The sequence below is a fragment of the Amblyomma maculatum genome, chromosome 4 (assembly GCF_055883805.1).
Source record: "Amblyomma maculatum isolate TAMU_Amacu chromosome 4, ASM5588380v1, whole genome shotgun sequence".
Classification (NCBI taxonomy): Eukaryota; Metazoa; Arthropoda; class Arachnida; order Ixodida; family Ixodidae; genus Amblyomma; species Amblyomma maculatum.
The window spans coordinates 101,270,619-101,296,791 of record NC_139347.1 but is presented as its reverse complement, the minus strand read 5'-3'; positions in this window follow the sequence as shown (position 1 = coordinate 101,296,791).

Here is a 26,173-nt window from a genome sequence, read left to right as displayed (position 1 = left end):
GGAGGTAGAACCCCTCATTTCCAAAATATCCCAAAGTCCCCCGGCAGTAGCCATTTCTTCTTAGACTCTATAAACGAGCTCAGCAGAGTGAGAACCTCTAAAAAGTTCCAGACGGATGGCTTTTAAAAACGTATTTGAGCTTTCGAGACATCTGAAACATGTGATGTATGAGAGCAGTACACGAGTCACGCTTCGCTCTGCCGCGTTCGCACTACATACGCGAGACAGAACGCGCAGAAAATGACCGATTTCACTGTTTGTGGTTGTGGTTACGCCCTCACACCAGTGCACGAGTCTGTGAAGAAAAATAATGTGGCGGCGGAGTACTTCTGCAATGCGAGCGGATGCGCGCACCGCTTTGTGAAATATTCCTACAGTGACACGCGTACGCGGTGAGATCGGTCTGGCGGGTGCAAGAAACGAACGCTCTAGCGTTGCAATTACACTGTACTTTCTCCCTGTCACTCACCTCTTTCGTTTCTTCTCCTTTCTCTTTCTCTATCAATTTCCGCCGGCCCAGTTCAGGTGCTTCAAGAACTAAGATAGCAAATACTCGGATGACAAAAATCATTTTACTTTCTTTTTGTTATTATTTTAATAATTAACTACTACTACCACTATAGCGTTTTAACCAGCATAACACACAAAAACCCACACTCGAAGAGAGAAAAACAGGTCAAATCGCGTGAAAGCACGGAGAAGAGCCCGTGCGAGGAATAGTTGGGTTTGGTTAGCAATGTTTAACGCCCCAACGAGACTCAGTCTATGACGCAAGTCGTAGTGGAGGGTGGCGGAAATTTCGACCACCCCAGGTTCTAACCACCCGAGTAGTGCAGGGATTAGCGCGCTCGACTGCTGTGTCCAAGGATGCGAGATCCCGGCCTTGGTGCCCGCTTTTCCGGGGGAGGCGGAAACCTAGGCACCCGTGTGCCGTGCGATGTCAGTGCACAGTAAAGAACCACAGGTGTCGAAATTTCTAGAGCCCTCTACTGCGGCGTCTCTCATAGCCTGGGTCGCTTCGGGACGTTAAAGAACATAAACCAAGCCTCAGGTCCTTGAACCTGTATTCGCATCGTATAATACATAGGTGCTTTGCTTTTCGCCTACATCGAAAAGCGATCGACCACGGCACGTGCGAGGGGAATTGCGAACGTGTGCACGAATGCAACTGAAAACGTACCTTTTCGCTCTCTAGAAGTCATGAGACGAGGACCATATCAAGGAGTAAAGGACGCCTTGGTCCCAAATCCTTCGGAGTCGTTGGTCAGCTGCGCATCGCGACGCGAACTCGTTCACTTTTTCTATTTTTTAAACAATGAATCAATATGACCGTTTCCTTTTGTTGTTTTTGCTATCGCTCCCTTCTGCACTTTTCCTCGCTATCATCTCCCTATCTCTTTCCTTTCCTGCCAGCTGCAGGTCGGATGCTTATGATATCAGTAATTACCGCGGCCGGCAACATAGAGAGTTTTACAATACCATGATCCGCCCCAGCGCGTCCCATTGCGCATGCCCAGATCATCTTGACGCCGATAGATGACGCTACATACTATAAGTAAGCACACCTGCCGCGTCGGGACTAATCAGCTTCTGCGCCCCGCTCACGCGCAGTAGAGGGTCACTAAATATCTCTATTCGCTTTCTTTTGGTGATGGTAACAACTTTTATCTCCACGAAATGCAAGGAATTCCTTGGGGCTGGGGCGAGTACAGGGTGGCTTTCAGTCGGGGGCGACCTCTTGAGCTCGCGTGACTAGGGCCAGTTGGGTTGTTTTTCTTGAACTGACCAACAGCTTGTCCCATTCCTCCGCCGAGGGAACTGGCAAGAGTGTCGTTGGAGGGGGATTGCTAGCGCATTCCTACACTCAGGCGCCTACAAACAAAGGCCATTCTTAGCCCCTATCGACTTTATTTTATTACAAACGGTAATTACAACCCTGCAGGCCAGCACTGTGGTGACGGAACAAACGCTACCCAAGTCCTTCCTTTCTGATTATTACTTCTAATGAACCACTACCGCCAAACCTCAAACACTATTTACGCTTAACCTTCTGACCCCAAATCCACTTTCCTCATGAAATCACAGAACGCTCGTAGAAACCTGAATAATGATCTGATCCTCACTGAGTACCTATCCTACCCAGGCTGCTGCTTCTCCAGTTACCTGCAGCCACCAGCAGGAACCGAAGCCCGCTCAGAGGCACGCCTGCACTCTTCTCCACCAGTCGTCTCCCCATTTGCCTCTTTAGGGTACTTGGTAGCTTTAATGACGTATGCCAATTGTCCCGAGCCACATATATACGATCAACGCAACCTACCTAAAGCCACAGGAGATAACATCTTTCAGAGATTACAAAAATATACGAATCGACAGCTTATGTGCCTGGAATAATCGAATCCTTGGGTCGCATCTTGCGGTCGTACGACGTTGAGATGTCACACGTGGCGGCGAAAATAGTTGCTGTAAGCCCTGCTCAACAGGAAAACAGTATTCCAAAAGAAAAATTATCTGGAGTAATATACAGTACACCATGCGGAGAATGTGATCATGTGTATGTGCTTGAAAGCAGAAACTTTGTGCAGGCACTAAACCGCACCGGAATTATGTTAAAAACAAAAACGTTTTGTCTAATGCACTGGCCGAACATGCTGAAAACCAAATTTTAACAGCGCACGGACTTTAAAAACAGAAAAGAATCTTCGGTGCAGTCTGTATCTGGAAACCCTAATCATTCAAGCAACCGACAACACACCTTACCGCACTAAAGATGCCCTTTTTAGCGCGTATTTCCATCGCCTAGGGCATATTTTCAAGCCTAAATATCTTTTCTCCCGCCTCTAACGAATTGTGAACAAGGCTACCTTGCAGGAGCCTAAACGTCCGTAGATTAATTTCTTTTTTTTTTTTTGTGGGGCAGAGTTTTTGTTTCTCCTTCATGTACATTTTAAAGGAATAACAGCGCGGAGACGAAGGACAAGGAAGAAGACAACACCTGCGCTGACTATCAACTGCAGTTTATTAGAAAGAAACACGCAAAATATACTTTTTTCACAACCAAGAGCGCATGTGCAACTCCAGCCGCCAAACAGATAACTCAGTCTTTTGAATCAACATATATTAATTCACAGTCATGCACAGATACAGAAGGGGTACTTACACACGAGTCATGATTTTTATGAATATGGAACGGTTCACTGATTTCTCTTGTTAGTTTATCTTTGTGTTTGTACAGAATTTTGATTTCATTAAAAAGGGGAACACATGACTTTTCAGAACAATTCGGTTGGTTGTTAAGCGGACATTTTTGTAATGCAGAGCAAGATTTGAGGATGGAGCGCCCTTCAATGAAGTGTTGTGGTCTCGTAAGCGGGTATTTAGGCACCTTCCCGTTTGGCCTATGTAGGTCTTTCCGCATGTTAAAGGCACTTAATAAACAACTCCCTCTACGCAACAGACAAACCTCAAGTCATGCTTTATCTGGCACCCTGTTTTCGTTTTTCTTCGTTTCTTTTCATTTTCCCTTGCTGTTTCCCTTCGTTTCTTTTCATTTTCCCTTGTGCATCTTGCGAGATATGGAGAGAGAAAGAGAGAGAAACGGAATGGCAGGGAAGTGAGCTAGGCAAAGCTTAGGTGGCTACACAACACACGGAAAGAGGAATAAAGAGAAAGAAAAGAAAGGAAGATACGATATCAGTACCGCAAGTGTGCAACACCGACCATCACTGCTGCGACGCAAAAGCGCACTGAAAACGCACTGATTCACCAGAACTCTCAATGAAAGAGCCTCTGCCAGCTCACGTGCGTCTGGTCACGACTGCGCCTCAAGATTGTGGTTCTATCCAGCAAAGGCCGGCATGGCTTGTCAGGCGCAGCCAAAGATCATGCGCCGCAGTGTAAGGGAAAATTGGACCCTTTCCCCTTATTCATCGAAAATTGACGCTCCTGATGTTCATTTATACAAAGGAACATTTGGCCTATGCATACTTTTCCGTAACGCACGACAACGCCGCACTTTCTGCAGAACGAAGACTTTAAGGCTGTCGCATTAAAACTGGAGCTGTTGCCCCGTCGCTGGTCTGCAGGCCAGATCATGAGAAGCGACGTCACTAATCTTGTTTCTTGAAGTGGCGACATATTACCGCAAACAGAGAAGAAGGCAGAGACCTCAAGCGAGGGAACTTTTTACATGTTGCCTTTAAATTACCTTAGCAACACAGTTCACTGCTGAAAGAAGTAAACTGAGCATATCACGTTCAAGGTGCAGGCGCTTGTACTACTTACAGTACATGTGCTGTGGAAGCCATGTTTGAGTGGTTATCTCATACATGATCTGAGCTCAATGTTCTCGAGACTAATCCTATACAATGCATAATAAATACAACACCAAACCTCTACAAACACCAAACTGCTACTCTTTGTCTAAATTGTGACCGCATTACAACAATCTGGATTTAAGAGGCCGCCAGCTCCACGTCCTGCTCGAGCGTCCTTGTCAGGAATGCAGAAGCTCGAGTGCACGCGTCTCGTGCCGCAGTCACGCCCGCGCGCTTGCGTGTTTGATTCACGCAATATTTTTACACGAGAACTGACGGTCCGAGCAGGCAGTTAACCCCAAACGTGCCTACACCATTGCGTGTCAGGGGGCCGGCATCGCCGCCACTGTGTACTTCGCGGTCAGCTGTTGTTTGTTTGTGTGACACCCTTCCGTTTATCTTCTTGTTTTGAGTTTTCGTTGCACAGTATTTTTACATTTGTTCGTTCAGGGCGTTTGAACAAGTTTGGCATTTATAATGGTCACTATGTTTTGAACCATCCGCACTGCAATTAACAATCACATTTGAAACACACGCAAATAAGGTAGGTTAGAACATCTGGGACTGCAGCCGTTCGAGTCGTTAAAGAAAAACTCTCAGATGTATGTAAAGACTTCTAAGAGCGGTGATGGCGACGATTGCACTTTCATTTAAGACAACATTTATATCGGGCGTTGGAAATGACCTTGGTCAAGGTTACGAGGGATCGTTGCAGGGTCAGACCCCTGGATGCGAGCCAAATGATAGGTTGGCTAATCTTTACGCTGTTGTGTGAAGCAATGGTCCATATCAGCGAATGTGTGGAGAGCTGGAGCATTTAGGCCTGGAAATGTACCGGGATAAATACAGGTCGAATTACATATGAAGAAGGTTGGATTTAATTTGGCAAAGGGTTCAAGCTTCACGGATCGATACGATTGAAAGCTAGTTCAAATATTTTGTGCGTGTAGTATGAAAGGTTAGAAGATACCTTGAGCTCCCAGACGGGCTTCATGGAAGCACGCTTAACAAAAAGTATAATCCGAAACGCTTTGCCCGCCTGATATTCTGTAACCCATGGACTGTCGGCTGTAACCTGGCGTAGAAAACTCAAGCCGCGGGCATTTACATCATGCTACCAGCGACTCCCCTCTCATGTTGAAGCCACTGGTAGCAAGGCGTCGAATTATGTTGCGTGAGCAATTTCTGAGCACTTTAGTCATATTAAGCATTGCTCACTATTATTAGAATGTCACGAAGTACTTGCATCACATCAGTTCCCTCCTGATGCCTCTTCATCACCTCTCGAAGGTACCGACAAAGATAAGCCCTAGGACCGCTGATTAAGGCCCCTCAACAACGCTTGTTCAGTTTATTTTGTGTTGTCAGCACCCCCATCTTCCTGCCATCGCTTTAACAGACAGAAAAACTTTATCGCTCTAACGCAGATCTCCTTTCTCTTGTGGTACAAGAGGTTCATTTACTAGAGCAGGTCACTATCTTGCATCGCTTTTGCATTGGCTCTGCCTGTATTCCTACGTGTTAGGAAAAGTGGCATAATCCACGTCATATGAGTGCTTAAGTCATTACGGCTGATGCTTGGTATTTTCTGAAATGCGACTTATTTTATTTGTGAAATACTGCGGACATGTCGCATGACCAAGCAGGAGAGGCACGATACATAAAGGCTAGAATTCATGGCATCAAGAAGTGAGGTCAAAAGGTCGGCAAGTACAACCTATACAATAGAACGGAATACTACAAAAAATACATATTACAATGACACACAACGAAAAGATATGCAGAAGAAATTTCATGACACAAAACAGCTGCAGAAAATGGATAGAGGAGGGGGGAAACAAGAGGGGCACTTCAGCTATGCCTTTAAGGGTATGACGCGATATCGTACGCGACGACCCGACATACAAAGCCTCGCTTGAACGACGCCACATCATTCTCAGAATCCAAGAACCCTGGAAACTTGATTCTTATTTCACCAATTTCCACCGCAAAGGAGAAACCCGACTTGGCAGTTTCTTCCAAATCTCTGTTACAATGGGGTCTCGTTCACCAGTACAAACCATCGAAGAATGCCATGCCGACTGCCAGGCGTACCCCGCTTGCCAGCGCCATGCGCGTCATTTTTCGGTCACAACGCCGACGACAACGACGAGGCTGACAGCGCCGACGCGGGATTTTCTGGTGAACAGGGCCTTCAACAGCTATCGTGTTAAAACTGGGAATTGTGAGATAGCTCATTCCGTTCATAAATTGTTCGTGAGTAAAGGGAGTACTTGTAAGTGCTGTTGCGCGCAAAAGTAGGTGCGAGACAAACATGTTTTCGTGCTGAGTTTGCGACACTGCTGATTATCACGAGGAGTTCGCACACACGACCAAATGGTGTCTTTCGCTTCAGGTTTATCCTGAAGGCCAGCAAAAATGAGAGCAGTAACTGTTTTTTCGAGTATTTAGAGGAGACTAACCTTCCATATCAGTGGAATGAAGTATATCTATTTCGTTTCGATGATAAGGCACAGGTTAAGCGATCATCCGCATAATAAATAACTTACGCACGATCCAACAAGCACATGCCAGAGCGCACTACGACGAAGGCTTCCTTTCACCCATAAATCCCAGTTCCGCTTATGCAATGTCTCCGGATGTCTTTGTTGAGTGGTATCAACATATATATTATGCTTATTTATTATTTATTGCTTAAAAACAGGTAATTTAAAATTAAAAAAAGAACACCTGATGTGATAGCTAGTAGGGCATGCAAAACTTTCAAACATTCGGGTTTTCTGCAGCTGTTTGATGAATGCGAAACTATACTGTACACCTGCCATCGTTGCGGGAGACATTTGTTTATTTTGACATTGTAATGTTGAAGGCTACAATGTCAACGAAATCCGGAGTCAACGCTGTCGACGTCGGCGGTGGGACAAATCACGTTTACCCTTCTAGCAGGTCATAATTGGCAGGTTACATGTGCAGGCAATCAGTCGTTGGTACGTTGACTGAAGTAACGAGACACATAATAGGGCAATGTTGTGAGGAGCTGCCAAATCAGGTTTAGTTTAACTGAGAGAGTGGGACAGAAATCAACATTCCAGGATCCTTGACCTCGGCAGGCTATTTCTTGGCCACGCAGTTGCATTCCTGCGGTAGAGTTAAAGTAGGGCTTTCTTTATTCTAATCCGACAGCCCAAGCCACAAAGCCACCTGTTGCCTCTCACCATATCGCTTTCTCCCCTCCTCCTAAATGAGGGCAGAGGATTTTCATTTTCTAACTCTACCATCTGCTAGCCTCAGCATATGGGTCTTAATTCCTTCTGTTGCAACCTGCCACGGCTACCGGGTGGCTACGCCGACTACGCCGATGACAGCTATGTCTACGAAGCGAAGTCCAGGAACGGGCACTTAAGGTGTGCACTCTCTTAGGTGCACAAATTAAGGGATTAGGAATCACGGGAAGTGCGTGTGCGTGAACGAGGATCATCAAGATGAACCGGCAACCTAGAGATATCAGCGCTGCCTCGTAGCACCTTTAGAGGTGTAATTTAAGTTTTCCCTAAGTTTTATTTTAACGCGATAGTGATGAAGGACTCTTTCTGCAGAAGATCAGGCTTTATGTGTGAAAAATGACGGGCATGGCTTTGGCAGGCGGTAGTTGACAGGGGAGATGACCAAGCCCTGATTCGTTGATGGGTTGCGTGGGTATTGGGTATTGTCATGAACCAGATGACTGGCAGTCGTAGACGTAAATGGAGGCCGTCTAGAGCGGCTGAGTATTTAGTCTCAAACCAAGAGCCTCAGCGCGAGAGCTCATCTAGCGACGCGTTAGCGCTTCGTCTTCGTCACAGCTCAGCGCTCAGGTAGCTGGGGTCAGATACGTGACAGTCCCAAATTTGGAAGGAGCTGCCTTATCGGTTTGCTCATTTGTGGTAGGAAGGTGCAAAAGAATCAACCTTACAGTGTTATTAGATGCCGAGTTAGGCACACTACTAGGCCGAGCAGGTACACGTTCATGCGGCTAGGCTAAAGCGGGCGTTATGTCCACGTCCAGCGGTCTTTCGCATTATCTATTAGCTTACGGCTGTACTGTAATTATAATTTATGTAATAATAGTAAGCGATTAGTGTTTTGCGCAAAAGAGGAGACGCAAGCCATTAAAGGCGTCGCGGCTTACCCTCAAACGCGGAAATGAAGTGCATACAATGACTCTTCAAAATTTCCATTGCATATTTTGGAAAAACATTTTTGTTGCGAAAGCAATTCTACGACAGCCAAAGCGAGACATCGGGGGGCCGCAGCTAAGCCGTGCAAAGGCAGCTACGCCGCGAAGAGGCGTAGCTACGGTCCCCTCATAAAAAAATCAGCCTGCCATGACATTTGAATTCACATTACCCCTATGCCACGGGCAGGAGCTGCCAACTCGGGTCTCTCCTTTCATATGGGAGGGTGATATCAGAATCAGCCTGCCAAAATCGTTTGCAATCTCGTTACCCTTACGACGCGCAGGCACGTCCATACGGCTTGGTTGAAGCGTGACTTTATATGTGGGCTGGTAGCTTAAGCTCTCTTGTCATACCCTTGAATGATGAGCTTAAGTGTTCCCAATTATGTAGCACTGATTGGGTGTTATAGGGGAATAATGTTGCAGGCAAAAGAAGCTTCCGCCGTTGCTTTCGCAATTCAACTAGGGTTAACCAGAGGTAAAATTTTACTAATTTATTTTGTCTAAGCTTTTCTAATCTCATTTCTCGCAATTTATTTTTGATGTTGTGGCATGTTGGCGACCGAGTCAGTGCACGGGATCGAGGGAGCCTGTAAAGAGCGTTTTGATTCTTTGCATTTTTCTTTTCAGTTTCTTTTTTTACTTTTTTTAATGTGGCCTCCGCGTGGAATTCGTATTCCACGGGAGGAATACGCATTCCATTCATATTCGTATTCCACGTGCGCTTCCTCAGTGGCGAACTTGAATAGTTGAACGTTGGTGATTGTGGCCACTTCAGTCGGGATGTCATTCCAGTAACGGGCAGTTTTTAAGGAGAACGATTGTTGAAATGCAGCATGGGTACGTTAAGGACGTACAAGAGTTCGGGGGGTTATGGCGGGAAATGCGTGCAAGCGTGGTATGATTATTTTGTTATTGGAATATGGTTAAATAATTTACGAAATAAATACAGACGTACTGCATTACGACGAATGATTAGCGTAAGTAACTGCAAATGTCATTTTAGTCTCCAGATGCTGGTATGATAATAGTAAGATAAGATAAATCTGGCGGTGGAATTCTGGATTGACTCATTAATATTGGTTCGTTTGAGGTGGATCCCAAACTAAGTTGGGGTATTTGAGTTTCGGTCTGACGACTGTCTTGTAGGCAAGGGATTTAGGAGAACTGGGTGCTAATGCAAGCTTCCTGCGGAGAGCTGCAAAGCTGGTTATGCGGGTAATATGGGAAGTCCAAATTAAATCGCTTGAAATATGAACGCCTAAGTGCTTGTAGTAATTTATGAAAGTAATTGTTGATTTGTTAATAATGTATACTGGAGGGGAAAAAGTTGGGAAATCGGTGAAAGGAAATCAGTGACGAGATATTTCGGCGATAGCCTTTAATGGCTCATGCTCGCGGATCGTGTCCGTCCGTGTGTCCGTAACGCTTTCGTTATGTGGGAGGCGGTAGCTGGCAGCTGACATGACCAGAAACTAACTGGACGTAGGGCTTCCTGACATTACGTTTGGCAGGAGCTGCCAACACGGGCCTCTCCTTTCATATGGAAGGGTGACATCACAATCAGCCTGCTGAGACCAATTACATTGACGACGTTATCCCTAGGCCACGCAGGCACATTCATACGGCTCAGTTAAAGCAGGGCTTTAAATGTTGGCTGGTAGCTTACGCTATCACGTCATACCGGACGTGGGAGGGAAGACAGAGAGAAAGAGTGCCGTAGCGGAGGGCTTCGAACCACCGCGCGATAGAGGCTTTCGCCTCATTGAAGTGTAGTGATCCGAAGTGCTCCCTAGAATTTTTAAAACACATGAGCCACCATTCACATCAATTCTGCGACGTTAAAGGTCATTTTGAAGAGCGATACGTTATCTGATGGGGTTTTTTTATGGGCCGGTATTTGACACAATCATCAGCGAGCACTTCAATGTGCGAAGAAATGTCATGCGGTAGATCATTAATGTAGATTAGTAAAAGAAGAGCGCCTAGTACATTTCAGCGGGGGACACCTGACTTCACGCGCAAAATGGATGATGAGTGACTGTTTCTATGGATGGACTCATAACGGTCTGGTAGCTAGGCACGTATCCAATCGACAATTAAGGGGTGAAGATTTAGAAGGATGACGATAATGGTGGAATTTAATGACGCAAAGGCTCTCAGGCCAAAGAGCACCAAACCCAAGGTGAGTGGTCAACTCAAGTTAGTAGATTATATTAAATTTAGGTGGGGTATTTTTAAGTAAGCGGCAATGAGCAACTTTATCTAAGGTCTTTTTGGAATCTAGGAACGCAGCGTCACCAGATATCTTCCGCTGTAAGCACAAGTATAAATAATCTAGAAAGAAGGCGACTAGTTTCACAAGAGCGGTCTGATGAAACCGTGTAGGTAAGGCTGGAAAAAGTTGACACAGGTTAGAACGGCAGCGACATTCTAATACATTACATGCTCCATGATTTCTCAACAAACTCTTGTGAGTAAACGCGAGCGATAATTGAACGAAAATGAACTGTTACCTTTTTTTTTTTTTTTTTTTTTTTGTACACGAGGATGACTACCAATTCTCCAGTCACGTGAAGACGACCCTGTTGTAAACGACTGCTGGAAAATAAATGATAGAAGGGTAATACAATTTTTTTTTTAGTATTTTTGAGCACGTTTGCATTAATAGCATCAATACACGAAGAAGTATTAGCTAATAAATAAATATTTTTAGCAATGTCAAGAGTTAGAAATTCCATGGAGTATGAAATGTCTTCCATAAACGGATGGTCAAAAAATGGGATCTCATGGAAATTGTCAGCTGGTTTATTGGTGCAGACGGAAGAAAATGCAGAGTTAGCACACTTCGGCATCGGATTCAATAGAGTGATTTCTGGATCATCAAAGAAGTAAATAACATTAGGTTCGTTAGTTATAATGATTTTCCAAAATTTCTTGGAGTTATTTTGTAACATCATGACGATCTGTTGTGAAAAAAAAAAAAGTTATATTTGACGTTTGTGGCTTCTATGATGTAGGGTTTTCGCCGTAGTAATACTGGGTCCATGTCGTGGAAGAGTTAGTACGTTTACCGATGCGAAATAAGTGTTTCTTCTTGTTATTAAGTCGTTTTAGCAGTTCGTTAAACTACAGAGAACCACATCGCTGGGGTTTAGTAATAGTTTGCATGTGAAGCATTACAGTGTACTGATATTATAATTTGAAAAGGGTCCAGTTTGATTCAACAGAGCGAAGTGAAACTCTTGGTGCGAAATTATCGAAGGAGGTTGATAGCCCGCGATTTATTTTGTTCATTGGTTCGGTTTAGTGGTAATTAGTACCGCTGTTAGGCGTTGTTAATGAAAGTTCTGGTATCGTTTGTAGCTATAGCTTACGGTTCTTGAGTAGTACTTGATTCAACTCATATCTACCAGGGAGATTTTCTGACGCAGCCACTTTTTTGAAACGAAAGCCTCAATACGCTAGGTAGAGGCAGTCTTCGCGTGAAAATAAATGTTACCTTCATTTGACCTTCAAGGAGCAGGAGGACTGTAGCACTGGAGATTCATATAGGTGAAGACGCGAATATATTTGTCAACCGGAAGAAAGAAAGCAACCTTACTGGCAAAAACGCCAAGCCTTGTGGTGCTCGGCTGAAGTGCCTCAAATCACATGAACCACTGTACAACAGATGTTCGGTCCCCCAATTTATGAGCATAACAGCAACCGCAATGGCTGTCCTTCGACCCTTGTCAGGGCACGAGCCCACCAAAAAATACTCAGTAGCCGCGCCCGTGTTCTAGTACGTGATTCTCACCACGCCTTGCGGAATATCGCTCCTATAACAACTCTTACGTAACGGTCAATGACGCTCAAGACGTACAAAAAAAAAAGAACTATAGACATTAGGAACGCCCTCAGCGATAGCGAAATGTAGAAAGCTTTCGAGCACCCCTTCTTTCGCACAGCTAGCTGCTAGAAGCAAACAGGCTACAGCGGCAGTGTCAGAGAGCGTGCAGCGTCCCGGCGGCCCCCCTTGAGTGATGGCGAACGATAGAGCCTGTGACGTGATGCCTCGCCCGAACGGCCCTCCGCACCTCTTTCGGAAGCATCGCCTTCCTGGAAAGACGTGTGCGTGTGTGTGCGAAGCATACAGAAGTACGTAGGGGTGAGCGGGCTCACGCGGTCCCTTCAGCTCATCCAGCAGTGCAATATTTCTTCCTCATCTCAGTGATTTGATATGAAACAAAGATAAAAAGAAGCCCCCAAAACGGTTTTCCGTGGAGGCGCGATAAGGCAAGCAGCTGAGCCAACACGAGTCAGACGAGGCCAGCCTATAGGCGTTGCTTCAAGGCCGACCCCACTGTCCCCGCCCGGCTAGTTTCGGTTGGCTTAGCTCGGCTTTACAACTTGGCTCAAAAAGTGGGAAGTCAAGTCTGACGAGACCCAGGTGTGCGGCTCTGCTCGTCGTGAGAAAAAAAGGAAGGAAAATAAAAATTACTGCGAAAAAAGATAGATCCTAAGGAAAACTGCGACGGCAGAGCTTAACAAGCGACAACAAACCAACTGTATAAGAATTGCGGTAGCCGGTACGTATGTAATCAGGCAGGCCCGTTTCCTAGGCCGTCGACTCGACACACCTGACTCAACATCTAGGGCCAGATACCTCCAACTTGCTGCCGCCCTTGCTGGCATACGTTTATTTCGTTCTTCTTTCTCTTAGACCGTCACCCTCTTCTCTCCTTCTCGTCTTCCTTTCTCTCCAGCGTCTTGCTTGTACGTTTTATCTTCTTTTTTTTTCTCTCTCTTTTTTTGCTTGCTTCCACTTTGAAATTGGGCACAGCACTTACGCACGCGCCGGCCGCTAAGTTACACAACGCTGTTTCCAACGGAGTGATTCCGAACACGAGTCACTGACGACGTATTTTCCTGTTTAGTTTTCCTCTTCTCCTCCCTCCTCCTTGTTGCATTAGTGCGAGCGGCGCGAATCCCTGCGTGTGCTGAGTGTAAACAAAGGTGGTCGCACAAACAACTCTTTTATCGAAGCGTCCGAGCATTTATCTACAACTCATTCCTGTGGAGTGGAGCCAACATCGAACACGACTGGCGCGCAAGGAGAAAGTACTATTGAATGGTAGTCGCGTACCACAGACGTCTCTCGCCTTGCCACAGAAAGAGCCACTGGTCGAAGCGGCCGTGATGACCCAGGCTTGCGGCGGGCCTCCGATGTCCAAGAGAGGGAGCTGTCATACGGCGGTCCATCAGCAGCAATACCAGCCTGATCAGTTCGTGGCACTCATAATGCTGCAGAGCTTGTCTGGCTATAATGAGAAACGAGAAGTATTTCGCTGTATGAGGACGGTGCAAATTTCGTCCAGGTTAAACACGGTATGTCCATGACTTCATGTGGGCCACGAAAGAAGAGGAACAAAAAACAATTATAGGATGTGCATAGCTTAGTTCTGCTTTGTGATCGAAGGAGCGATAATACCTGCCTTGAAAACCTCGCGGTAAGTTTTCTGTTCCCGAAGTTGGATGCCAGCAACAACTCGGCTCGCAGACAATTCGTCGCAGCAAGGCTGACTATATATTTTCACGCGATATCATTAAAATATGCAGGGTGTCCAAGCTAGCTTTCGCCAAGGGTTAAAAAGTGAAACATTTCAGGCAGGTCAGAGAAACCACTTGCATACAGCTGCAAGCCATCTAGCGCACCATAGGGAATTTTTGTTTTTCAATTAACTAATCAGCAATTATTATAACTTTTCTCATTTAGCAAATATTGCCTTTACACAATAAATGGATTTGCAGAGCTGGAGATCACCTTCTTAAATCCCAATTCCATTTATTTCCTATAAAGGAAGCCTCACGTGCATTGTTCTTGCAAGCTCTAAATAAATCGCGCGAAATACAAAAAATATCACGTGACTGTCGCCTTCGTGCGCCACGATTGTGGCACGCTTGCTCGACACCTTCACTCCGTGACTCGTCGTACCGTGACACCGATGGGAACAGTAAAACATTACTTGTGCGGAACTTCCCGATTATCCCCCACGAACTTGAGCAAGAACTACGCCTGCGTACTGCGGGACCCGGGAAGCGGATTCAAGACTTAAATGACGAGAGAAGCTTCAATGTCGAGAAGATAAGTTAGAGGTGTTATGATCAGGAAGCGCTGGCCAGTGTAAAAGAGGACCATCACTGCACAGGCAAGACAGAGGCGGACCACACTGGTGAGAACATTCGAGCTGCTGAGCGTCAGTTTAACGACAAATAATTAGACTTTGCGCGTTCGATGTACGACCGACTCGTCAAACGCCGCCAATTTCAGCGTGGTATAGCTGTACGCTCAAGCGCCTCAATCACCAGTAATGATATAGTGAACCGGGGCGTACAAATGTTCTGGATCTTTAATGTTAGCCTGGAAGTTGTTTTTTTTAACTTCCCATACGCTTCCAATCTCTCTTGAATAACACCGATAGACTATAATCCCCTAAGCGGCCGTGTCTGCAGAGTGTGCTATACGTTGTCATATGTATACTTATAAGTGGGTGGATAATACTTGTGGCTGTCGATACGAGTACAGACCTCAATTACTGCTCATGTTAGATGCGTAGTTCGGGTGCAAATACAATTTCGCGAAGTTCTGGCACAAGGCTTGGCGACAAAGTTGAAAAACTTTGTGATGCCTTACTTAATAAAGATCAATGCGGGATGCATATCCACTATGCCCACCACCTGCATGTAACTTCGTGCAAAGGATATGTGAAAGGTCTCGGCCAAAGCGTCGCTCCTGGACTTAATTTTGGTTTGAATTACCAGTAATCGCCGAATGCGAGCGGGAAGCGTGGTGGCTACGCCTACGCAGTCACTGACGACGAGAGGTATCGAGCACTAAAACATTGCGGGAAATAAACGCAGCTCAAACCTCGAATGCACTTAGACTACGTCTTGTTGCCATGCAAGCCGCACAAACAAGGAAACTCTCGTCGGTTCTTAAAGAGAAGGTCCGACTATCGTCGGCCTGGTGTGAAGCAAACATGCAAACGCACTATACGAGCTTTAATGCATTTAAAAACGTTTGCAGCAAAATAGCGGCCACGCAATGAGCGATGCGTTCGCTTATGTGGCTTTACCAATTCCTCCCCCCCCCCCCCCTCCCCTCTCCCCAGTTCTTCGTTCTCAGTTCTTAGATAGACGTGTTTCGACTGCCTCGGGATCCGTGGTACACACTAGTTAGTCTACGATAGTCAAGACACCTGGGAATCGCGTGCTCAGGACAGGCTAACACCCCCCCCCCCCCCTTTTCCCGCTCCTCTTCTGGTACAATTGTTAACACAATAGTTACATCTCCATTTGATGGAGTCTCCTACTGGCGCGACAGGCGCAATAAAGACGTGATTCACGGCATGGTCAAAGTTAGAAGGTAACATACATAGCAACGCAAGCCATCGTCCTATAGGAAGGCAGAAAGGAAAGAACAGGAAAGAAATGGGCAAGGTTAAGAATTACGCGGCACCAGTCAGCGAGGCCATTAGGCAAAAGTCAGCGCCATTGACCCAGCGACTTTGAAAATGCGCCGACTGCCTCTCGTCAACGAGCAGGCGCTCTCGCTCGCACCTTGATCTACTGCTCTGCGTAGGTAGCACGCTTAATTAACCCTAGAGCTACACAGTACTCCGCCTCCCTGAGCACGGGAAGGGCGGAGTGGCTTTGTGCGGCCCTCTTTGTGAGTCGCCCTCTCGAAGGCGGAGTGGTGTGTCCTGAGCACGATATGACGCAATATGCTCACCTTGTTCGTTGCCGTTTCGAAGGCTCAACGACCGACAGTCGTCGTCGCTCGAAAGAGTGATCGCCTGCCATTTGTACAAGCCGCGTCCCCACTTTTTGGGTCTGATTTGTAATTAGGGCTAAGGTCAGGAACACGGTTTGCTTCTCAGCAGGTGAAAATGAACACGTAAGCGGACTTCGCCGCTGTTGGGTAGCTTTTTTAGGCTTGTCATAGCGACGAGTACCTTTTATTTTTGTTTTTGTTCCATTTCGAGACTTTGGCTTCTGTCGGCTCCTCTAACAGTCTTGTTAAGCCACATTGCTACACACTACTTATTACTAAAGGTACCAATAGCTAAAAAAAAAACCTAACAAGTGGTGCTGCATCCCTGCGATCCTCTCGACCGGAAATAGCTATCAGCCGAAACTGCCCTCAGCGGACAGAGGGGAAGTTAGGGAATGCCTTTATTGAAGTTATGGAATCACACTGTCAGTGCTACTTCATATTATTTATTTATTTATTTATTTATTTATTTATTTATTTATTTATTTATTTATTTATTTAAATAAATATAATTGCTAATGTTTCACTGACTATGACAACGATATCGGTAGCACTTGCTAAACGAGGAATTGGATTTCATTTTTTCATTACGTATATTTCTTCCTTTAATAACTTCAAGTTCTCCATGAAGGGTACAGTATGACAGAAGCAATGAGTAAAACGAACAACTATTCAATGGCTTTGTCGTGAATACAGAGCGCCTACGTCGCGGCTTTCATAAGAAAAAAAAAGTGATTCTGAGAGGAGTCCTTACCCTAACTTCGCTTTGAAGCAAACAAAATAAATACATGCTACGTGATGCACGTTTTAACAAAGAAGAATTACTACTTGAATTGTTGGAACTCGCAGGAGTGACTCTGAATGTTCCTTTCAGCAACAGCGCGGAAAAAAAAAATATCTTTCCGATGGTGAGCCTCCAACACAAACAAAGGCAAAGCGATTATTTCTGTCGGGCGCGGCGTTAGACCCCTACGCCATTTTCTTTTTTTTTTATTGCTTTATTAGGCAAAACCACACAAATACCACACCGGTCGGTCACTACGTACAATGCATCAGTGCCACGCAAGAGTACATGACTATATTAAAATTCCCTCATGCGTTCCAGGACATCAAGAATGTTTACCCCAGGGAGCTCGCTTTGGGTTCGGTACATTTTTCTAACAAATAAGACACACTTAATGAAGTTACCACGTGCGCCGACTGCATATTAGTCGGTACCTGCATGAATAACAGCCATTCTTGTCTTCCACAAACTATGCAGGTCCAAAAGCATAAACATATCATACGGTATACCCTCATCACTTTGAACCCGGAGGTATCGAATTCCATACGAGGTTATAGGAAGTTCCTGAGCGTACTCTCAAAAAAGAACATCTGCGTCTCTGCTGCAGTTGGTTTCTTTACGTGCTAAGCTACGGCTCTGTTACTCTGACTCTGTCTTTCGTCGTCTTAAACGTATTAATTTCCTGTTTCAAAGTTGCGTTAAACTCCTTAGTAGGCTTCCCTCATCTCAGTAAAAGTCTTAAGCATCCATTAAATAATTTGCTAAACATGACAAAATATGGAACAGCAATGTTAAACGAAGCAAAACTTAAATAATCTAGTGCTAAATAATGCTTCTGCGTGCACATTATACTTAGCGAAGCCTTGAGGAAAATAAACCGTCTCTTATTTTATTACAAACGATTGCCGCGACTTTGGCACTGACTCATCACGCGCCGTTTCGTACTACCGCGAAAATCACCTAAAGTACATACCCGTAGTATTGCGAACAGCTTGATGAGTTGCGGCTCAGCTCTACCTCCGGCATATATCTGTCAGCGGCCACATGCTTAGAAACCGCGGGCGGGATGCTCTCGTGTTCACTTAAACGAATATATCCACAAGTTTTCTCGATGCCACTTTGAAGAGCGTAACGGAGTGCAATGAAACTTGTCTCAAACACAGGGTATGATGTGATTTTTGCATCTTCGATTATTAGGGGTTTCATGGTATCCTACTGATGCAAGGATGGACACATGTTTCGAGCAAAGAGCACGCTCTGTATGAGTTTCTGAAGACGATGTCATATGGGTGAAATTACCCCAGAGGCTTTCGCTGTGGTTTGCGTAAAAGAAACAATACAAAGAAAAATAGTTCCCGTCCCTGTTAGAATTCCCCCTGCGGTGGTCCGGGAGAAAGTTGATCACGGCCAGTTGAAAGCGGATTCAGCCGGTAAGGCACCCGAATTGCGCAAGTGTCGTCCTGCGATCCAGGTTATCCACGTGTTTCGGAGTCAAGGTTGCTCGAAGCAACTACGCGACCATCACAAGGTGCTGTCCTTGTGAGCCATGTGGCATGCAGTGGTGATGCTTTGTGACAACATGAAGGCCGACCTGAGGCAAGTGCAGCGAAATTTCTTCGTACAGTGCATTCCTTCGCCTTCAACTCATTCTTCTCGCCTTCTCTTACGTGGCCGCTTTCATCTTTCTGGCCTTACACGTATTTTTTTTTGTTGTTATTCTTTCTAGGTCACCGCAACGATGATGACGCAGCATCTGCTGACAGCAAGCGCCATTCGGCGAGGAGCCTACAACACGTCATTCGGCATTCCTCCGCGATTCAGCCCGAATGCTGCAGGCCCGCGCGAAACTCACTTCGCAATGCACGCAAAATGGAGCAGCCTCGACGCGCAGGCAACGCGCAAGCAGGCGGGAAACACGGCGGTTATCGCCTGCATGTATAGAGGCCCGTTGCTATACAGAAGCGATGATTTGCGTAGCGCCAAGCTTTCTTCCGTCTGAGTGTGTTATTTTTTTTTATTTTTGCTTTGCTCGCCAGTGAAGCACGTGTGGTCCCAAACGTTGCGCAGAGGTTGCGAAGGAATGCGACTGGCTTGCATTGTGCCATACACCGCGCACATAAGCGTTGTTTATGTGCACCCGCAGACCCATACACGGCGAGAGCTATGCTAATGATAGCGTGAGCCGAATACAGAGGTGCACAGACCCGAGCAAGTCGAGATTGGATTCATGTTTCTCTTCTGCCTTGCTCAACTTCATTTCAGAATAGCATGTAGAATAGATGTAGGTAACTGTGTAAAGCCGGGGAGTTTTTCTAGTGGTTCGCTGCAATCTCCATGCCAATATACGTCTTCTCATACGGCTGCGGGCAAGACAGAACCTACCCTAAATACTGAGTACTAAACAAATGTTATTTACGGGTGGTTTTCTGAACAACGCGTTCGGTACTCTCTATATTGGAAAATATTCACTTGGTATTCTTAAAGACACCACATTAGAGATATTAAGACATGCGATTACATCCTAAATAGGATAAGGGCTGTTAAAGTAAGTGGCTGTTTAGATCGACTAAGCACATATATACATTCAGAAACATTCTTTACCTCTTATTTATCAATGTTTTCCTTCATTTACCTTTGCTTTCAAATGTCTTATCATGCGCAGTTAATACTACTTTCGGTTTTTTAGGATGAAAGGAATATAATTAAGGTCTTTAATGCAACTTAATTAAGGTCTTTAATGCAACTTCCTCAGAGGAGATCAAGATGATGAACACGACAATATCCGGAGAGCGGCGTGAATGTGCGCCACAACTTATTTGCTAAATAATAACAATGTCTAGCAGCTTAACACGTGAAGAAGAGAGAGAGAGAGAGGGAGAGTTAGAGAAAATTGAATAGAAAAGCAGGGATGTTAACCAGGCGATGCCCAGTAGGCTACCCTACACTTGGGGAGTTGAACAAAGGGAGATTTTTTCTTTTTTTTGGATTGTAAAACGTTTATTGCCAACAGTCTGAAGGGCATATAGGCCCCTCGCCTAAACGACGGCCAGAAGGTCTTGGCTCCTGGCGGCGTCTTCGGCCAGTTGGACGACTTTTGTTTGAGTCTACGGATCGGAGCTGAGTAGGAGAGCCTCCCATCGTTCAAGTGACTTTATTTTTTGTCCCTCCGGGGGGCAAAAGGGCATTTCCAGAGAATATGGTTGAGATCTGCTTTGGCCTTACATTGCTTACACTCGTTTGAATATTGTCCCGGATAATAACGACTACACATAACCGGGTTCGGAAACGTATAAGTTTGGAGACGGCGCCAAGAGGTGGCCTGACTCTGTCAATGATTTATCAGCGGCGGGGTACTTCGTTCGATTAAGCCTATAATGTTGTGTGATCTCTCTGTAACACACAAGACGATCCCTGTCTGCGAAGCCCTCGGTATGGCCACTGGCTCGGAAAGCAAGACCTCCAGCCAGTTCGTGAGCTGCTTCATTTCCAGCCAGGGATGCGTGTGCAGGTGTCCAGACTATGCGAATTTTGCGGTCGTCCCTTGCAGCCCGCAGGATTCCGTTCGTCAGAGGGGAGACCCTCCCCTTGGCAAAGTTCATCACTGCTACCTTTGAGTCACTGACTATCGTTGACGCATCCGTGCCCACTATTGCAAGTGCGATGGCGGCTTCTTCGGCAATTTCGGGACTGCCCGTCGTGATTGAGGCGCCGGCTCGGAGATATGTCTCGGCGCTAGCTACCGCTATCACCATTCTCCCCTTCCCGCAATTAGCTGCGTCCACGTAGGCCACGTCTTCTATAGGATAGTTTTTGAAACATTTGCCGAGGGCTTCAGCCCGTTTCTCTCTGCGATCCTTGTGGTGGACGGGATGCATGTTTTTCGGTAGTGGTGGGATCATCAGCCTATCGCGCACGCTCTTAAGCATGTCCACTTTCGGACCTCGCTGACTCTCGTAATTTATTCCTAGTTTCGCTAGGATTTTCCTGCCTGTAACGCTTCCCGACAGCCTTTCGTACTGCGAGATTGTCACGCCTTCCACAATTTCATCCAGTGTGTTGTGAAGACCTAGTTCTAAAAGTTTTGCGGACTTCTCCGCTGCCTTCAGATTAAGGAAAGGAGCTACGTAAGCAATCTTACTTATTACAAAGGCTTGAACTAATCTGATTAGATTCGTTTCTTTCATGCCATAGCGCCTATTTGCGATTCTGCGGATGAGCCGCATAGTCTGTTGCACGCATATCTCCAACTTTTTTTATTGTTTCTCCATTGAAACCATTGTCTTGAATGTACAGCCCTAAGACTCTAATCCTGTCCACCGTCGGGGTATCGAGTCCCTGAGCCTTAAGAGATATCCGCGGGGGATCCGACCGTGATTTCCTCTTTGGTTGGTAAAAAAGCATTTACGATTTTTGCGGGGAGCACCTAAGTCCCCTATCGTTTACGTACTTTTCAACTTCTCCTATGGCCATTTGGAGAGTCTCCTCTATTTGACCGTCGGTTCCTTTGCCAATCCACATAGTAATGTCATCCGCATACATGCAATGACTGAGACCTTCAATCGCTGCTAGTTTGCTAGGAAGCCCGATCATGGCCACGTTGAATAGAAGCGGGGACAGTACAGATCCCTGTGGGGTCCCCTTGCTACCTAGCTCTATGTAGTCTGATTTACTTTCCCCGAAGTTAATTTGGGCCACTCTGTCGGAAAGGAAATTTTTAACATAGTTGTAGGTTTTCGGGCCTACTCCCAGGAGGCTAAGATTATCCAGGATCGCCTTGTGCGTGACGTTATCGAAAGCCTTCGCCAGGTTAAGACCCAGGATGACGTTCTTGTCCCGCGTTTGTGAGTCCAGAATTTCATGTTTTAGTTGCAGCATCACGTCCTGCGTTGAGAGATGAGACCTGAATCCCACCATGGAGATAGGATAAAGATGGTGGTCTTCCATGTAGTTGTTGAGACGTGTCTGCACTACATGCTCCATCAATTTCCCTGCACAGGAGGTTAGGGATATAGGCCTTAGATTCTCGACCGACAGAGGTTTCCCCGGTTCAGGAATAAGTACCACCTTAGCCGACTTCCACTGCTTAGGAATCTCACCCGCCTCCCAACATTTCTGCGAGTAGGCAGTGAGTGCTGTTATAGAGTTGTCGTCGAGATTTCTGAGCAATTTGTTGCTTACCCCATCGGGCCCGGGCGCTGAATTAGTATTTAATCTAGCAAGCTCTGCTCGCACTTCGGATTCAGTAATGGGTTCGTCCAAGCGATCATTGGGTATCCCACAGTAACCATGCAAAGGTACCTTCTCGGTGTCCCCTATGTACTTAGATCGAATCTCATCGAGCAGCTCTTGCTCTGTGCCCTTATGTTTATGCTGGATCTTTTGGAGGTTTTGCCTTTGGGCCGTTTTACATCCGTCAGGGTCTAGGAGGTACCTGAGTAAACTCCATGTGCGGGCCAGACTTATATTCCCGTCCATTTTGTCGCATAGCGATTCCCAGTTTTGCCTAGAAAGTTTGAGCGCATTTTCCTCTATCTCTTTGTTGTGCCTTGCTATCCTTCTGCAAAGGTTACGATTCCACTTTTGACTTTTAAGTCGCTTTTCCATACTGGTTTTGGCTTGCCACATATGGAGGAGGCGGGTGTCCATTGTTTCTAGGCCTGAGGCTTCCGCCACAGTCTTGGTCGCTTTACGAGCGTCCAATTGGAGCTACCTTATCCACTCCTCAATGTCATGAATTTCTGTGGTGTTAGCAGTCTGTTCCCGGATTTTTCGGAAGGCGTCCTACTCGACGAGTGAGTGACCTCGGCCTGGGCGTTTATAGGGCCCAGCAGTAATTACCGTTTCCAAAATAAAGTGATCACTGCCTAAATTTTCTTGAGTGTTAACCCAGTTTGCGCTGCCGACGTTCTTAACAAGGGTGAGGTCCGGAGATGTGTCCGTACTTACGCTATTTCCCGTTCTAGTGGGAGACTGAGGGTCCGTAAGTAGGGTGAAGGCCCCTTGTTGCATATCGAGCCAGAGCTCTCTACCCTTGGCACATTCTCTCTGGTACCCCCAAGCAGCGTGATGGGCGTTGAAGCCCCCCGTTACCACCACCGCTTGTTTGTTAGCAATGCGTAGAGTTTTTTGAAGAAGCGACCCGAAGCGAGTCTTTCTTTGTTTTGGACTGCTGTATATATTCAGCACAAATAAGCTGGTCTTAATTTTATTATTCGGAATGAGTTCTAGAAGAACGTGCTCTACGTGACTGATCCCCGTGTCATGCGCAATAGCCGTTATGTTCCTTTTGACGAGGGTGGTAACTCCCGCCTTCTCGCCAGAGGTATTAAAAGATTGATAGCCTGATAATTTTGCAATCCCCCCAGTTTCCTGAAGAGCGATCACGTCCGGGCAGTCTTTACCAATGAGGAGTTGTTGAAGAACTGCTCGCTTCCGGCGGTATCCCCGACAGTTCCACTGCCAGAGCGTATATCTATTATCCTTATGTTGCCTGGCCATTTTGAAGTTGTTGAAGGGTTATTGTAATAGCATCTGTCTTACTCTCTACGGCCTGCCGCCACGCATTCATAGCTAACAGCTGGTTTCCTAGCCTTTTGGTTTCTGTTGTGATTTCCTGAACAACGTTAAAAATGGACTAAATTTGTGCCTGAATTTTGTTATCTGTGGCCTGAACCTGGGCGTCAATTTTGTCCTCTAGCCTCCTGCATACCTCTGCGAGCGTGAGCTCGGGCTGCCTGTTGTCACACGTCCTCTTTTTTGTAGGCGGGGGAAGCGATGGTGACGCCATCGAGGCATCACTGACACCGGCCGCCGCCTCAACCAGTGCATGCGTTATCTTTGGTTGTTGAGTAAGCCGGGATTGGCCCATCTTCCGGAGTTCTGGATTTTCCTTCTCTAACTGTTCTGTTTTTTTAGTAAGTTTCCTTACGGTGTCAGTAAGGGTCTCAACCATCTTTCTCAGTTGCAGGAGCTCATCTGCCCCCTTATCCGAATTATTTTGGGAGGATCTACCTACCCAGCTCACTTTTTTATGGTCACCTGCCGTCTTGTTCTTGGCTGAAGACACCGACGGTGATCGCCCTCGGGAGCTCAAGCGGCCCCTGGACTGGGACTCGGTCCTGGAACCAGAGTGGGTCTTGGATCCTGAACGGCCCCTGGAGCCGGAACGGTCCCTAGAGCTGGAATGGTCCCGTGACCCGAGACGAGGGAAGGAGATCGAGCGGTCGCGATAGCCCTCGTCCTCCATGTCCTAGGTCAGCTCTGCCGGTTTGATGTATTCTCTGATGAACTTGCCGTCTTGTCTTGGGTCTTCTTCTCCCACCGGCGTTTTTTGAGTATGTAAGGAATCATATACATCTCACGGCACTGTTTGTGTCCCAGTTCATGTCCCTTGCCACAAAGAGCACACTTTAGTTCACACGAGTGGTCTGGCGTTGGATTGTCCATGCCACATCCTCGACATTTGACCACGCCTGCGTTCGTGCAGACATCGGCGCGATGTCCGAGCTGGCCACACTTGAAACACACTTCGTATTTTTTCTTATATAATAGGCACCGAAAGGGGGTGCTCGCGTAATAGATCCATTATGGCACCTTTTCATCTGCGAAGAGCAGCAGCATAGAGCCGGAGTCTTTTCCTAATCTTCTAACCCCGACAATCTCAGGGTTGTACTTGCTGGTCAGGTTCTCAAACACCCGTTCAATCGTGTGAATCAGCGGAACTCCGTGAATGACTCCTTTGCCGTGTCCATCCGGCGTCACAAGATATGCAAACGTTTCAAGTTTTTCCGTCCCTAAAGTGAGATGCCCAATATTCATATACTTCCGCACCCGTTCAGAGCTGTCGATGCCTACCAGAATGGTGTTTTGCTTCTGATTCAGAAGGACGATATCATCTCTTGCGTCAGCCGCCGCAATACCTGCCGCCGACTTCACGATGTCAGAGACCGTCTCGGTTTTGCATGCTGAGAGCGTCCGAAGTCCTCCTTTCGGTCTAATGACGACTTTATGTAGTCCGGGGGGAAGACGAATGTGCTGCGTTTCCACCGAACGCATTGCCATCTTCCTGCCCTCCGTCTTAGCTGAGTTGGCAGCCCCTCGCTGACCATCTTGCCGTCTTCCTTCGTTCTAAACGCCATCCTGGCGTCCCCCTGCCTCATGGCTGTCGCTCTTACGAGCGCAGCGTTTTGACTTATCAATCGTGAACCATCCGGCTTGGATGGAAAAGTCCTCCGGCGATAGCGTCTCACCTTCAACGGTGACTTCCATGTCGGCCTCCGAGCGTAGTCCTGGGCCACAAGAGGCCGGTGACTTGCCTCGCCGGCACCCTGCGGGCGTCGGCGGCCGGAGTCGACGTTAGGCTTAGCTTGGTCGTCAAGCTGGCGAACTGAAGATCGTGATGTGAGCACAAAAAGTCAGTTCACTTGCCGTGGATTTGTTATCCCGGTAGTCCTGCAGACTTCCGGCGTCGGTCCCCGCAAAAGTTTCTGAAGACGCAGACCTAAATCCGCAGAAAGCATCGAAAAACCGCGAAAGCGATGTGAGACGCGTCCGCTTGCCTCAGCCGCTCAAAGGGAGAAAAATGAAAGAAAGAACGCCAAGGATAGGAGTCTATAACATGTCTAGAGATCGATGGTTAAAGGAGGTAAAGAGCGTGCAGTTAAAGTCTTGAGCTCAGCCCCGAGTCCTTTAAGAACTTAAGTAGCACCTTCACCAATTTTCTTTGCGATGAAGCAGTCCTCCAAGGGGTCAGAATCTTTTCTTCAGTAAGAGCGCGAGAGTCCAAGCGACGGAATGTAGCCGCCAGAAAAGCACGCTCACGCTCAATTTGAGGGCCGTCACAAAGTATGTGCGCAATATTTTCAACAAACCCGCACTGCTCACATGTTGGAGAGTCTGCCATGCCAATGAGTTGGGAATATGCGTTTGCAAACTGTACTTCTAGCCACAGGTGACACAACATTGTAGCATCACAGCGAGGGAGGCCGAATGTACCTGCAGTTGAAGTAACTTGTCAAAGTGGTGAAGAAACTGGCTACAGGGAC